Raw genomic sequence first — 9,578 nt, 5'->3', positions numbered from 1 at the left:
TTGCAAATGGGGTGCCACTCATAAATGTGGGCTGGATAACCTCTTTCTGGAACTCCATGGAAGAGAAGAATTATTTGATGTTGGTGCAGATTGATTTCCCAGTACCCGAGCCTTTGCCTGGGACAGACTCACATAGAGCCTCTGTTACTTAAAAAATGCCCTTCAAAAGCTCCTGTGTTTGGATTTCCCAATTACTGTAGACCTTTCTTTTTATTTTGTATATTAAAGGTCTAAAGACAAGGTTTAGTGGTTCTAACTTAATAGCACAATGGGGTTCACACATTTATCACTTGTAATAACTCTCCCTTTACCCTATAGCAAAAGCCTTTGTGTACAGTGGCAATAGCAGCAATGCTGAGGCTTCTATTGACTCAGTCCTAGGCTCACCATATAACCTTATGGTCCCTCATGACATTCAGACCTCACTCTTGATTGTAAACGTTCAATGTTTTTATGCTTCTAGACTGACCTTATATGAAATCCTTCTCTTCTCACTCACACATATTTCTGTATATTGCTGTAGCCCCTAAAGCACCTCTCCCCCAACTTTCTTCCTCTCCCAAAGAGAGAGAACTCATGACTGTCGTACACTTATTCAGGAGTTTTCCTTGCCTCACTCCAATCTCCTTGAAACTCTTTTAGACAACTGAGATTTAAAACCGTTTATGGATAAAACATATTTGAGAACCTAAGAAGAAGCAATCTCAGTATGTGATTGCTACTCACTCAGACTTATTCAAATGTCATCTTCTCCTGGAGGCCAAATCTGTACAAGTGGCTGAAATTGTAGCACATATTATAGCCTGCTAGTTAAGTAGAAATAAGAAAGCAAAATATCAATGCAGATAGCAAATAGGCTTTTGGAGTTGTTCATAATTTTGGTATGCTTTTGAATCAATGAAACTTTTTAACTGCATTTGGTATTCCAATTAAACATGGCAGTCACATAAAATTCCTATTAGATGCCTTGTTTCTTCCGAAGGAATTTATACTAAGGTTGTGTCTCAGAGTAAAAAGCAGACTCAAGAAGCAAAAGGTAATGCTTTAGCAGATTACTATGCTCAATGAACTGCTTTAACACCTCTAGGCTGTCCAACAAGTCCAAGAGTCAAAGCCAAAACTAACTCCTAACTATTGGCATCAGGTCTTGAGTTAACTTTAGTATTAAGCATTTGATTCTGAAGAAGTGTGTTGCAAAAGATTAATTTAAAAAAAATTTTCCAGATAGCTATGATGGCACCAAGATAGTCTCTTGGTCTGCCCCAAGTTGTTGAAATGGACCTTATAAAAAAATGTTACATGATATGACCCACTATGAAAATGAAAATTTCAAAACCATCATAAATAAGCATTTGTGGGAATTCAATAACATTTCAGAGGATATCTTTGTTGCATTACCCATTTGTCAAACCCACCATCTTGAGAAAATTGTAAAGCTAGGACATGGACATAAGTCTAAATCTTTAGTGCTTTTTGAATATCTATCTACGAATGGATTTAATTCAGTTACTCATCTCATGCGATTATATATATGCTCTTCCTATATATATGTCTTGTGTCTCTCTTTCCTTGTCTTCTAGTAGACCTTCATTGCCTTAAAGCTACAGCTTTGATAGCAACAAAGAAACTTATAGACTTTGCATTTCCTACTTGGCAATACCCATCTATCTTTCTAGTGATAAATGTACCAACTGAGATTTGTAAAACTATTGGAAGAACTTTAGTTGCCAGGACAAAAGGCTTTGCCCTTAGTTCTAATGGTCATTAGGACCAGTCTAACAGAAACTCATAGACTATCCCCATATGAACTGATCACTGAATGCCCAACGTCTCCAGGGATCTCACCCCATATATTAACTGCTCTTTTATAGCCTAACATGGTGAAATACTATAGCAGATTATTGTAACATACACAATTTATAATCACCAGGTCCAAGCAGCTTTTACAAATGATAAATCACAGCAACTCCTGCATGCCCTTCAGCCTTGAATCTTAGATTACAAAAAATGACAACATAAGACTGTTCTCAGACTTCATTGGAAAAGACCTAAGTAATAAGCCTTTTCATACCTTTTGGAGTGTGTGGTGACATCAGTATCAACATCTGAACCAAACTTTGGGTGAGGGTCCTTCTGCCTCTGTAGGCAACACAACAGCCTTCCATTCAAAACACCATGGCACCAAAACCTCTGCTCTGCCATGCTACTTTAGACCCACCTTGAACTGACTGAAGTTATTTTCCTTTCTATGGTGAATGGGCATCTCAAAAATAGAAAATAAGTTGAATCACAGAAAATAAGTTCTATTTCCTTCCCACCTCAAGTTGTAGACTGAGATTCATTCATGTCTACTATATCAAGTTATCCAATGATTTAGTCACTGTGCAGGGCACCATCTTGCCCAGCCTATCCTCTTGAAAAATCTGCCTCAGACTGTAAAAACAGAACAATGGCCACAAAAGAGGATAGACCTGATAGTGTCTAATGTTTGAGAACTTAGATTCTGAAATGTCCTGTTTTACTTCCACTTCCTTTTCCCGATCTCCAAATTGACAATTGCTTTCTTGCCTCTTATATCTTTACTAGGCCCTTTCAGTTAGTGCACCCATCTGTTCTTTCTTGGACATCAGCAGTCTCCTTTTCCTCCTTAATGTCCTATTTCTCTTTTTTTGTAAGTCAAGTTATAAATTTATATGCGGAATTTTGAAAAAAGAAACAAATCAAACTTGTAGATACAGAGAACAGATTGGTGGTTGTCAGAGGCAAAAGGTGGAGGGTAGTAGCAAGGAAAGTAGGGTGGTTACCAGAGGCAAAAGGTGGAGGGTAGTAGCAAGGAAAGTAGGGTGGTATGGGCAAAATGGGGGAAAGTAGTCAAAAGATACAACCTTCCAGTCATTAAATAAATGTCATAGTTAATAATACTGTATTTGAAAGTTGCTAAAGATGCAACTTTAAAAATTCTCATCATAAGAACAATTTTGTAACTATGTGTGGTGATAGGTGTTAACTAGACTTATTGTGGCGATCATTTTACAATATATAAATATGTAAAATCATTATGTTGTACACCTGAAAATAATATAATGTTATACATCAATTATATCTCTATAAAAATGTTATAAAAGTATTCTGACATATGTATAATGCATATGGACAGCTCCCTCCTAGATATGGCTTAGCCTAGGAGACTCCCAAACCTTGGTAGATAGAAATTAGAATTACTGGAGGAACTTTAAAAAAGTTAACAGATGTTAAGAATCTGTCCTAGACCTACTAAGTGAGAATTTGCTGGCCAGGAACAGACAAGGGTGGGAAAAGGCAGATTAGGAAACTATATGTTTAAAAGAAGTTCTCCAGCTGATTACAATGATGAGCAATGTATAGAACATATCAAATATATTAATTTTCTGATGCTGGATTATTTTAACCCCTAGACTATCTCTATCTAGATCCATTGGACCCCAATGATATTCCAATCCCACCATTTGCTCTTTGCTCTACCATCAGTATGAACGGTTATTACAGAATACACAAATTGATTGAAAATATGTTAAAAATTAGGGCATCAATACAGAGAAATTCCAGACAGCAGAACAACTTTAACATACCTGAGGAGAAACTTCTAATAGTTTTCTCGTGAATAAGATAAAAAAAGAAAAAAATATCTAAACTATCAGTTCTTTATCTAATTCATACTATATATTGTTTGCAGAAATAATTAGCACAAAAGAAAATGACAAGAGTTGAAACTGCACATGGTAAAATGCATTAGAGATGAAAATCTGGCTGAAGAATCATGTCTTGTTGCTCACATCGAAACATGAAAATGTTTACTGGGGAAAATTAGGCATGACAGAAGTAATGATCACTTAAATAATACTGCTAATATCTAAATGGGCACGTGATAAAATTTATTATTGCCAAAAAATTGACAGAAGAATCCAATTTTTTGACTAAATTTAGGTATGAATAATTTGACCTGAGATTATTGGATTTGGTACAAATAATGGCTGTAAAAGAAAACTTGCAATTGCAGAAACTATAATTAGTAAAATTTTGATATGATGAACAAGGGAAAAACTACACTGACTAACATTTTCATTTAAACCTTATGTGGGGTTTCTGGTCAAGAAGGCAGAGTAGGTAAACACTACGCTTGCCTCCTTTCACTGACATATCATAATTGCAACTAACTTGCAGAACAGTAATCATTGAGAATTGCCTTAAGCCAGGCTGAAAAGAAGTTATATAACTAAGGATATATGGAAGAAGCCATGGTAAGAGGGGCAGAGACACAGAATGAGCTAGTCTGATACCCGTGTGTGGCAGTTAAAATCAGGAGGAATATCTCATCATTGGAGGTCCCCTCTGAGGAGCGAGGGATCCCAGCCCTATGCCAGGCTTCCCAACCCAGGGTTCTAATGCCAAGAAGAGAAGTCCCCATAACTTCTGGCTGTGAAAACCAGCAGAGATTGTGGCTGAGTGAGATGAAAGGATGCTAGAGTTCCACACATTCCTTTTAAAGAGCTCACACATAAACTTACTCACCGATGGACTCACTTACTCTGAGATCCAGTGCTGAGGCAGCAGCTTGAAAGATTCCAGGGACATACAGGAAGGAACAGAATTGTCTGGCTTCAGGGCAATGGTTGGATGGGCAGCTTTCTGCCAGAGAGAAGTGCTGGCTCCCAGCAGATGCAGGCAAGCACCATATCTGAGTCTCCAAACCTGGCTAACACCTTTTGTCTGGCCCTAGTGATTGTCTGAGACCCTGCCCCACCCAACTCGTGGGCCCGCCAAAGCAGCTTTCAGTGGCTTTTTTATAGAAATGGCTTGTCTTGGCTCATGCTGTAGACTTTCCTAAAATCTCCCAAAGATTCACAGACCCCAGACAAGCAGCATCTACCTTTGGCATAACCCATACCTCTTGCTAAGCAGCCCAAAGGCCAACAATAGTTTCAGCCAGCCTCAGCTTGCAAGTTAACCTCTTCTGGGCTTCTTCAAGCTCAGCATAAGTGGCAATCATCTGCAGATCATTTCGTAGCTCATACCAAGTGACCCCAGGAAGGGTACTGGCAGCAGCTGAAATAGGCAAGAAGAGAGGCCCTCCCAAGAGGCCCCAGAACCAATATACCCAGTGGCCAGCTTGAGATCACACCAGAGTATCACTCAACTACCTCGACAAATGACACATCTAAAGGCAGACTGGGCAGGCACCAGAGCACTGCAGTGAATCTTGCTCTGTAGGGTCAATCCCTGCACAATAGTTCCTCCATTGTAGTTGCAGCCAGTAGTCACAACAAATCATTCCAAACATCAATCCCTCCCATTGATGTGCACACAGCAACCAATGCTCAAGTACGACAGGAGGGCAGAAATAACCCACTCAAAGGGACACACCTGAAGCAACTGGCTCAAGTGCCACTGGGCCCCACAGGACACCTACTACTAAAGGCCACTCTACTAAGACCAAGAGACACAGGAGCCATACTTAATATGTAGGAACAAAGAGAGGAAGGCAGCCAAAATGAGGAGACAAAAATCATGTCCCAAATAAAAGAGCAGAACAAAATTCCAGAAGAACTAAACAAAATGAAGATAAGAAATCTACTAGATACAGAGTTCAAAATACTGGTTATAAAAGTGCTCAATGATCTTAGTGAGAACTTCAGCAAAGAGGTAGGAAACATAAAAATGGAGATATAAAACATAAAAAATAACCAGTTAGACATGAAGAATACAATAACCAAAATAAAGAATACATTAGAGGCAGTCAACAGATTAGATGAAGCAGAGTATCAAATCAGCAATTTTGATCATAAGGTAGCAGAAAACACTCAATCAGAATAGCAACAAGAAAAAAGAATCCAGAAAAAGAGCATAGTTTAAGAGGCTTCTGGGATAACATCAAGTGTCCCAACATTCTCTTTATAGGGGTACCAGAAGGAGAATAGAGAGAGCAAGGAATTAAAAACCTATTTCAAGAAATAATGACAGAAAATTTTATAACCTGCCACAGGAAATAGACATACAAGCTTAGGAAGTATAGAGTCCCAAACAAAATAAACACAAAGAAGCCCACACCAAGGTACATCATAATTAAAATTTAACCTTTAACAAAGGTTAAAGATAAAGAGAATTTTAAAAGCAGCAAGAGGAAAGCAGTTAGTTATCTACAAGGGAACTCACATAAGACTGGCAGCTGATTTCTCAGCAGAAGCTTTGTAGGCCAGAGGATTGGCAGGAAACATTCAAAGTGATGGTAAACATGGACCTACAATTAAGATTACTCTATCATTTAGAATTGAAGGAGAGATAAAGAGCTTCCCAGACAAGAAAAAGCTAAAGAAATTTATCACCACCAAACAAGTAGATGTTAAAGGGTTTTTTTTAAGTAAAAGAAGAAGAAAAAGAGAAAATGGCAATAATTACATATCTATCAGCAATTGTTTTAAATGTAAATGAATTATATGCTATGATCAAAAGACATAGGATGGCTGAATGGATAAGAAAACAAGACCCTTATATGTGCTGCCTACAAGAGACTCACTTCAGATCGAAAGGCATACACAGACTGAAAGTAAAGAAACAGAAAAAAGATATTTCATGAAAATGGAAACAAAAAAACTGGGGTAGCAATACTAATCCCAGACGAAATAGATGTTAAAACAAAGACTATAAAAAGAGACAAAGAAGGGCTCAGTAATTTTACTTGTGGATATTTACCTAAAGAAAACCAAAATACTAATTCAAAAAGATATATGCATGTAATGTTCATTGCAACATTATTTATAACAACCAAGATATGGAAATAACCTAAGTATCTATCAATAGATAAATGAATAAAGAAGTGGTACGTTTATACAATGGAACATTACTCAGCCATAAAAAAGAATGAAATCTTGCCATCTGCGACAACATGGATGGACCTAGAGGGTATTATGCTAAGTGAAATAAGTCAGACAGAGAAAAAGAAATACCATATGATTTCATTCATATATGGTGAATCTAAAAAACAAAATAAATGAACAAACAAAACAGAAATAAACTCAGAGACACAGAGAACATTTGATGTTTGCCAGATGAGAGGGAGTTTGGGAGATGGGTAAAGAGGGAAGGGATGGAGAAGTACAAATTGGTAGTTACAAAATAGTCATGGGGATGTGACAGCATAGAGAATATAGTCGATAATACTGTATTAACTATGTATGATGTCAGATAGGTACTAGATTTATCAGAGTGATCACTTTGCAAGTTATATAAATGTTTAATCACTACGTTGTACACCCGAAGCTAATATAATATTGTATGTCAACTTTAGGTCAAGAATAAAAAATAAATTTAAAAAAGCTTATGAGGAATATAATTAATTCCAATGAAAATAATTTCAGTATGTTAAAAATCAAAATGGAAAAAAAAATAGAAATGACTTAATGCCTTGGAATAAATTTGATTAAGGAATTCAAGTAGCTTAATAGAAATTAGCACTAAAAATACTTTTTAAATGAGTATTTATTTATGTAAGCATAATTTAGATGTAAAGATTGCTATTCCTAAACACAGAGGTCAAAGAAGAGTCTCAGGTCAGAAAATGCATAGGGTCAAAACAAAAGGCTCAAAAATTTCTGCAGCCAGTTATTTATTATGAAGTGTAAAGAAGGGAATGATCAGGAAAAGTCTGGAACATGAGGTGAATCCAGGGAGGGTGAACATTTACTGAGTACCACAACTTCTGGCTCCTGGGCACTTAGATGGCAGACAGAGGCAGTGCGTACCTGGGAGAAAGATCAAACTTGACAAACTTGATCTTTTAAAATTTTTACTGAGCTTTTTTGCCTTATCTAGTTCTTTACTAGGGGAACTGAACCATGATCTTAAGCCTTGTTGTTTCTAGAAATAGTCATCTTTCAAAATGTAAGTATCACTGTAATAAAATAGATAAATAATAACAAGCATTGGGAAGGATATAGAAAAATTGGAACCTTCATACACTACTGGTGGAATTGTAAAGAGGCAGAGCCACTTTGGGAAACAGTCTGGAAGTTCCTCAAAAAAGTTACACAAAGGTTACCATATGACCTAGCCATTGCATTCCTAGGCATATACCCGAGAAAAAGAAAAATACATGTTCATACAAAAACTTGTTCACAAATGTTCACAGCAGCATTATTCATAAAAGCCCCAAATAAAAACAATGAAAGTTTCTATCATCTGATAAATGCATAAACAAAATGTGGCATATCCATATAATGGAATATCACTGGGCAATAAAAATAAAGTACAGATACATGCTACCACATGGATGAACCTTGAAAACATTATGCTAAGTAAAAGAATCCAGTCACAAAAGACCACATATTGTCCTATTTCAATTATATTAAATGTCCGGAATAGGTAAATCTTTAGAGAAAGAGAGTAGGTTAGTGGTTGCTTATGGCTGGAAGGATCTGGGAGGAAATGGGGAGTAAATGTTGATGGGTACAAAGTTCCTTTTGGGTGTAAAAAGTGTTCTAAAATTGATCAAGGTGATGATTGCACAACTCTGTGAACATAATCATTGAACTGTATTCTTTAAATGAATGAGTTGTATAGGATGTAAATGATATCTCAGTACATAAAGCCTATTCTAAAAATGCAAATATCTTTGAATGAAATTCTATTTTAAAGACTTGGGAAGTCAGTTCATCTCTCTGGATGTCACTTTCTTCCTCTGTATAATAGGAATAATATTAGTGCCTTGTAAGGATGATGAAAGAATTAATGAAGCAGTACATGTGAGATTGCTTACACACATATGCATGCATGGTAGAGACAGCTAACTGTTCAACAAAATCTATGTTTTTCCTTCCACGATATTGAATTGGCACAGGGAAGAAGTTGCTCAGACAGGGACAACAATTTCCATTTCTCTTTACATTCAGTGGTTAAGCATCCACCATGTTTCACTCTCTGTTTCCTCTCCTACTTAGGTGTTGAGCAATTTACAGGAAGGATGGAGTTGGGAGATGCCTGGGTCCTTAAAGCCCTCCATGGAAAAGACCTGCCTGCCAGCTGGATATAGCACACTGGGATGATATTCTCAATGAGAGATAAGGTTTTATTTGATCGAAATGTTTTTGTTATAGCAGATAGTGTGACCTTCACTAACACAAAATTTAAGTAGGCACTCAATACATTTTTGACAAAAATAGGACTTCTTTATCGTTCATTAGTACCTTTGGAGTTTTAAAGTGAAAGCCAGTAGATACTGAGAAGAGGGAAATATGGAAATCTGAAAAGTGGAGGTCATGAATAGGTAGGGAGAGGCCTGTTACTAACCCCATCCCACTCAAAATTTTATTGCGTTTATTGTACATTCATTGCTCAGACTTACTTAAGGCTTTTATGCATGCCATTGAATCCCAAGGTCACAGAGCAAATACCACATTAATTCTGAGTCCTCTGGACTATTTTCCAGCCCTAATCTCCACAGTAAGCTTAAATTCTCAAGGAGAGAGACAGATAATAAGCCAAACAAATAAATAAAGTATATGATATATTGGATGGTGATAACTGACATGGAAATAAATAAAACAAGA

This window comes from Pteropus alecto, unplaced genomic scaffold (assembly GCF_000325575.1).
Source record: "Pteropus alecto unplaced genomic scaffold, ASM32557v1 scaffold76, whole genome shotgun sequence".
NCBI lineage: Eukaryota > Metazoa > Chordata > Mammalia > Chiroptera > Pteropodidae > Pteropus > Pteropus alecto.
Note: the sequence above shows the minus strand (reverse complement) of the source record.